The sequence below is a fragment of the Bidens hawaiensis genome, unplaced genomic scaffold (genome assembly GCF_021521415.1).
Source record: "Bidens hawaiensis isolate Kalapana, Puna unplaced genomic scaffold, B.hawaiensis_p1.1 tig00000055_1, whole genome shotgun sequence".
NCBI classification, from domain to species: Eukaryota; Viridiplantae; Streptophyta; class Magnoliopsida; order Asterales; family Asteraceae; genus Bidens; species Bidens hawaiensis.
The window spans coordinates 4,464,812-4,472,551 of NW_027491016.1; positions in this window are offsets into that span (position 1 = coordinate 4,464,812).

Here is a 7,740-nt window from a genome sequence, read left to right on the forward strand (position 1 = left end):
TCCTAGGTATTAAGAGGGTGAATCGGGAATATATGAATCGTTTACGAGATGAAATTTGCTGAGCAATTATTGCAAAGTATAGAATGAATGATTTAAAAAAATGTTATTGTGGTTTAATGAATATCATTTCAATGTTACAGAACTATTATTTAAATTTCAATGTTGGAAACTCTTTTAAGTTTAAAAATCAGTTCATTAAATTTCAGTTTATTTTAGCAGTCTGCAGAATTTAAAAAACAAACAGTCTTCTTATTATAGACTGCGAATCTTTGATCCACCTCTTTCTTCTACATAGATCGGCATATGTGGTTCACATACTGCAAGCCTTTTACCTCTTAAAAAATAAACTACACCTAAATAAACTTCTTTTTTACTTACATGCTTCTATTATAGTTTCGAAATATCACAAATTCAAAGTTATGTTAGTCAAAATATTTATAATCAAAATGAAGAATAAATAATAACAATAATAGTTTTTTTTATAAGTGATTGAAAAAAAATGTTTTGAAAATTAGCATGACAAAATTTATATTTGTGACGTCAAAGTTCATTTTTGTAAAAGACATATTTAAACAACTGCATATGCTAAAAAAACACGTTACATTTTATTGAACTTGTGTAATAAACGAAATATTAACCACTTTTAGTAATATGATCGCTTGAATAGATTAACTTATTACCATGCTTTTTTTTTAATATTATTCTTTTAATTATCAGTGTGTTTAGGATTTTCGTTGGGTTTAGTAATTATAATTTGCTTTTAATCCAACTTGGTAACTAAAGTTTTTCTATAGGTTATTATTTTTTAACAGCTCCTAATCTATTCCTACGATCCACATTGTGACATAGATGGTTGGCCACAAATTTTCTATCAATGTCTGTTCAAAATTTGCTCATTGCTATTCAGCATTTTAAAAAACACTGAAAAACAAATATCATATGTCATGGTGGCAAACAATATAAATAAGAGCATATGGGAGGATAAATGAGGAGTTGAATGTTTACTTCACAATTTAAAATTCTCTTTAATTAGAGAACTCAAATTACAAAATTGCTTGTAGTGGAAATACAAATGGTTCTCTAATTAACGAGAATTTTAAATTTGACCCATTTGTTTTTTTGTAATTTGATCTAATCATCTAAAAAACAGATGGATCAAATTTTATTAAACAAATGGTACATCAAATTATAAAATTGTTTGTAGTGGAAATAAAAAATCCTGACAGCAATAAATAACAAATTACACCAAGATTTACTCACATAGGGTTTATACATAACATCCCATATCAATGGAGAGTGAAATTATGTCCTACCGGTCAAGAAGTGTTAGGTTAAGGACCTACGCATATGTTTGACAACTCACTATTTCCAAATGATCGTTCTGACATACCGGATTTGCTGGAAATCGTGGGAACACACGCAACGTAACTTGTTGCTAGAATATTGCTTGAATATGTATTTGCATTACTAATAGGATCTTGTATTTGAAGCTAGTTGCACCTTGTGCACTATTTTCGGCTGTGCATCTAATCTAAAATGAAGTTTTTAGCCATATAAGTTTGGCTATGTGACTTCTAAGCTAATGCTTATATCTAATTATAAAATAGGGAAAACTTTTAAAATGTCTCTTTTAAAGTGGGAGAATCTCATTTGTCCCTCTTATTTTAAAGATTCTAATGTCTTTTATAAACTTGTCGCCTAAGACCATTTTTGAAATTCAAGACATGTTTTACCTCAAACTTGTCTTTCAAGACCTACTTGGTCCTTTATTTGTTTTTTTATATATTATATTATTAAATTAAAATTGAATCGTACTCATATTTGGTTTTTCTTTTATCATTTTTAAAATGTAAAGTTTTACGAAATTCTGAAATATCATTGAGACGTGCTTATTTTATCTATGTGCCGAACAAATAAACCACCAACATACCGGAAACTTTACGAAATTCTGAACAAATAAACCACCAACATACCGGAAACCATCACCGGTACGTTCTTAGTTAATAACGTTTATGCGAGAGTTTAATTTGATTCTGGTGCAAATCAAAGTTTTATAGATTATAAGTTTTGTAGCATATTAAACGAACCTCTAAGGAAATTGAATAAAACTATAAACGTCGAGATGGCCAGTGGTGAGATAGTTAAAATTTCTGAGACTTTAGAATGTGGAAAGATCTTGTTGGCAGGCTACAGCATACCTGTACAATTGCTGCCTATGACCTTAGCGGGCTTTGATATAGTTCTAGGTATGGACTGGTTATCCAACAACCATGCTCGTATCATTTACAACAAAAAAACCATAGAACTTTAAGCCCCTGACAAGCGAACAATTCAAATTGCGGGCGACAAAGACGCTGGTCATGTTAGCATAATCTCCATGATAAAAGCTAACAAATGCTTAAACCAAGGACGTTTAGCATTTATGGCTTATGTAACAGAAGAAACAAAACCGAAGGAAATCAAAGACGTACCTATAGTGTCTGATTTCCAGATGAATTGCCAGGAATTCCACCCAATCGAGAAGTCAAATTCAGAATAGATCTAATGCTTGGAACTGCTCCAATAGTCAAATCCCTCTATCGTTTGGCTCCAACGAAATGAAGGAATTGAAGAAACAACTGGATGAGTTATTAGAGAAAGGGTTTATTCTTCCAAGTTCATCACCTTGGGGAGCGCCGATATTATTCGTGAGAAGAAAGATGGTTCCATGAGAATGTGTATCGATTATAGAGCCTTGAACAAAGTAACTATTAAGAATCGATATCCGCTACCTAGAATTGACGACCTATTCGACCAATTGCAAGGAGCGAGTTTCCTTTCAAAAATAGATTTACGTTCTGGATACCATCTGTTGAAAGTTCAGGAAGAAGATATTCCGAAAACAGCTTTTCGGACAAGGTATGGACATTATGAGTTCACCGTAATGCCATTTGGACTCACTAATGCCCTAGCCGCTTTTATAGACTTGATGAACAGAGTTTGTAAGCCTTATTTAGATGAATTTGTAATCGTATTCATCGACGATATACTTAGTTACTCTAAATAGGAAGAAGATCACAAGGTCCATCTCAGGATCTTACATGAGATACTCCGAAACGAGAAGTTGTATGCTAAATTCTCCAAGTGCGAATTCTGGTTGCACGAAGTACAATTTCTTGGCCACGTTATCAATGCAAATGGAATTCAAATGGACCCCGCAAAGATTGAAGAAATAGCTAAATGGGAGATTCCTAGATCGCCAACCGAGGTCCGAAGTTTCCTAGGTTTGGCTGGATATTATAGAAGATTCATCAAAAATTTCTCCCATATAGCAGTCCCTTAACTTTGTTAACTCGGACAAATGTTAGGTATGAATGGGGAACCAAGCAACAAGAAGCATTTGATTTACTTAAGCAAAAGCTCACAAATGCACCTATACTGGCCTTGCCAGAGGGTACAGAGGATTTCGTTGTATTTAGCGACGCATCTCATTCAGGTTTGGGTTGTGTACTAATGCAAAGAAAGAAAGTAATAGCTTATGTTTCTCGTCAATTGAAAATACACGAAAAGAATTATACGACTCACGATCTAGAGTTGGGTGCCATAATTTTTGCCTTAAAGTTATGGAGGCATTATCTCTATGGAGTCAAGTTTATCGTGTATACTGATCATAAGAGTTTAAAGCATATTTTTTATCAGAAAGAACTTAACATGCGTCAAAGAAGATGGATGGAAACCTTAAACGATTATGACTGTGAAATCATCTATATTAAGGAAAAGCAAATGTAGTAGCTAACGCATTGAGCCGGAAAGAACGTGAGAAACCCAAGAGAGTTCGAGCCTTGAGATTAGAGCTACAAATAGATTTAATCGAACAAATCAAGAAAGCGCAGAAGCAAGCAATTGAAGAAAATCATATCTCCGAAGAAAAACGTAACGACACTATTTATTCTTTGGTCAAAGGAGATGACGATATACTAAGACTTGGAAATAGAATCTGGGTACCGATTGTTGGTGATTTACGTGAAAGATCATGAATGAAGCTCATAAATCAAAGTACATGATGCATCCCGGTAGTGATATAATGTATCAAAATCTTAAGCCAAACTACTGGTGGAATGGGATGAAAAGGGATATTTCCTTGTACGTTGCTAAATGTTTAACTTGTTTACAAGTCAAGGCAGAGTATCAGAAACCTTCAGGTTTGCTTCAACAACCTGAACTTCCTGTATGGAAATGAGAGATGATAACAATGGATTTCATTACGAAACTCCCTAAAACTACCCAACAGCACAATGCTATTTGGGTAATCGTTGATAGGTTAACTAAATCCGCTAATTTCTTACCTATTAATGAATCTTATTCTATGGATAGATTGGCACGGATTTACATTAACAACATCGTAGCATTACATAGTGTGCCATTATCTATCATATCTGATCGAGACAGTAGATTCACGTCTAATTTTTGGAATAGTTTCCAGCAAGCGTTAGGAACTAAATTGAGTCTTAGCACTATTTATCATCCTTAAACTGATGGGCAGAGCGAAACAATTCAAACGCTATCGATTTAGGTGGATGTTGGGATGATCACCTTCCCTTGATGGAATTCTCGTATAACAGTTATCACACAAGTATTCAGGCCGCACCATTTGAAGCTTTATATGGAGGAAAATGTAGAACGCATGTATGTTGGTCCAAAACTGGAGACAATCAAATATTTGGACCCGAAGTAGTCCAAGAAACCACGGATAAAGTGTTACAAATCCGTGAACGACTTAAGACGGCAAGAGACCGACAAAAGAGCTATGCAGACATCCGCCGTAAGCCGTTGGAATTTCAAGTAGGCGATAAGGTCTTATTAAAAGTATCACCGTGGAAAGGAGTCGTACGATTCGGCAAGAAAGGAAAGTTAAGTCCTCGTTTCATGGGACCATTTGAAGTACTAGATCGAATCGGTACTGTTGCTTATCGCTTACGTTTCCAGAAGAAATGAAAGGAATACACGATGTATTTCACGTCTCTAACTTACGTAAATGTCTGGCAGACGAAACTTTAGCCATGCCCTTAAAGGATGTCGAAGTCAATGAAAATATAAAATTTGTAGAACAACCTCTACAAGTTGAAGATTTCCAAGTCAAGCAACTTAAACGTCGAAGGCTAAAGTTAGTCAAGATATGATGGAACTCCCGAAAAGGATCCGAGTATACTTGGGAGTTAGAGTCAGAGATGAGAAAGAAATACCCACATCTGTTCTAGCAAATCTCGAGGACAAGATTCATTCTAAGGTGAGGAGGATGTAACATTACAAAAAATTTGAACTAGTTTTGACAACTAATAAAGATGATGGACTAAATATATTCATGGTATAAATAATGGGTAAAATAAGATAAAGAATGAAAATAAGCTTATGTTAGGGAATGAGGTAAGAAGACTACATCTCACATCGGAGGAAGGAAGAAATATAAAGCACTTTATAAGGAGAGAACCTTCCATGATAATGTTCTTATTTGGCTAACCACTCTCCCTAGTTATAGCGGAGGGTGCGAAGCACCCGAAGTGCACGGGCACGGGCTCGGGTGAAGGGCGATGGACGCAATGTGGCGCTTTGATGGCACACTTTGCACTTCGCACGCTCGCATCGCCAAGAGCCGCCTTTGTATTTTTGATTGAGCCGTTATGGATCTAGATGTAATGATGACATCGATGTATTCGTTGATTAGGTATGATTACGTTAATTGTGTGCACTGTGTGTGTTGAGAGGACAGTTGGACAGAGTAACGACACTAAGAGAGTAAAATAAGAACTTCGTTTTTTTAATGATAACTTACAGGGAAATATATAGGGGATGACCACATTCGTTAAGTTACCACTTAACGAATGTGTCATCCGTTACGTTAACACATACGAACGAACATCTCATTCGTTAATACACTTAAACATAACGAATAGCCCTCATTCGTTATCTCATTCGTTAATCAAGGTTAAAGAATGAGCTTACATTTAATACGAATGTGTTTACATTCGTTACGAGGTAACGAATGTAACTTACAATAGAGCGAATGGCATTTTACATTAAAGCCCCTATACTATAAGATCATTACATTAATAGACTAATAAAGACCGAGACGTACAAAACATGTATCTACAAACCCCCCTCGTCTTGAGCTTTTTATACTTTATGGCTGGAACATCTTTGTTTTCCAGTCAATGCATTTATGAATCTTGCATGCATAACAGACTCTAACAACCTTCTGAAACTACATAGCAAGCTCGTAGTCTCTTACGTTAGCAAATCTGATCTGACTATGAAATATTGCGTCGTTGTCAGACTCAGATAAGTTAACAAGCCACATCAGATCGATCACACGAATAATCTTCGTGTTAGACCCGGAACCCAATACAATAACCGCTTCACCCGTATGATTGTCATAGTACCAACGATTAAACGTGGTGAACAGACTCTGAGGGAATGTCTTCATCGGTGCCCTCTTCATCGTCCTTGGCGGCTTCACCTGTAGGATCATCTTCCTCCAGCCAGTGTGTTGATCGATCGCGTCAATGTACTTGTGAGTCGGCACTTGCGGCTTGAAGAATTTGAAACCATAACGGGTTTCATGTAATAAATGAGTATAGAACCACTCAGCCTAGACATCTTTTCCTCGATTCATGAACGGTCTGTTGGCAAGTGTTCTAATATCCCACCTAGGCATAGATAGTATATCGTGTGAGCGTTTGAAATAATAAATACCATGCTCCCACTTCACGATATATACCTTAAGTTCAGAATCAAACTGCCACGCAACCAAATCACCTTTCACATCTTTGACGGGCTTGTACTTCTTCATCTGGTATGCAGTCGCTCGAGCCTTGGCCAATCTGACTTCCTCCTATCCATGATAACGAAAGGCCTCGATCATCTTGCTCATTCTCTTCACATCATGCTCAAACATACCCTCCAAAGCACGTTTCCGTTTTCTTTCTTTAGCATATAGGTAACTTGTCTCTGCAGCTTTATTCCATTTCTCGATTTCTTCTTGTAATCGATGTTCTGCAGATTCAAAATGCTCTATAGTGAAGAATGGAATACCTGAGTCGTTGTTGTTGTCAGAGTAAAACTTCAGGGTATTCCTCAGCAGTATCATCCTCAACCTCCACTTCATCATAATCAGGCACATTCCCGCGTGGAATGCCTGTATTCGTACTTTCTTCAAATTCAACATCCACATCCACACTCTTTCCTAATTCCTCAACTTCCTGTTCATTCATATCCAGAAGCAGGGCAATTTGCTCTTTAGTCAACGAATGGTCAACAAACTCACCCTCTTCAATCTCATCAGCATTTACAATACTCCTCACAATCCCATCCATACCAACAAAAATAATTCTATTCTCAGGAATCACATTGATCGGTTTAGCCTGAGAATAGTCCTTGTAAGGCACAATTTGTAACTTATTACCCTCTGACCCACTACCACTACCAGTCTCAGCCTGATTACCTGCCGACGGTGCAGAACTACCGCTCGGTTGCTTATCTACACCTCCTTCACCATCTTTATCATCCTCATCATTCTTCAATTTCTTCAACTCATCGTCTTTGCACGTCAGTTGAAGTATTATCTCGTCTTGTTTGTCTATCCTCTCCCCCTGAGCAGCAACAAGGGCCTTAAGTTCCCTGTTCTCACCCTGAATAAACTGAATATGTCTAAACATATTCCTTTGCTCTGCCCTCTTCTGTTCTTGAAATGAATCCACTTGAATA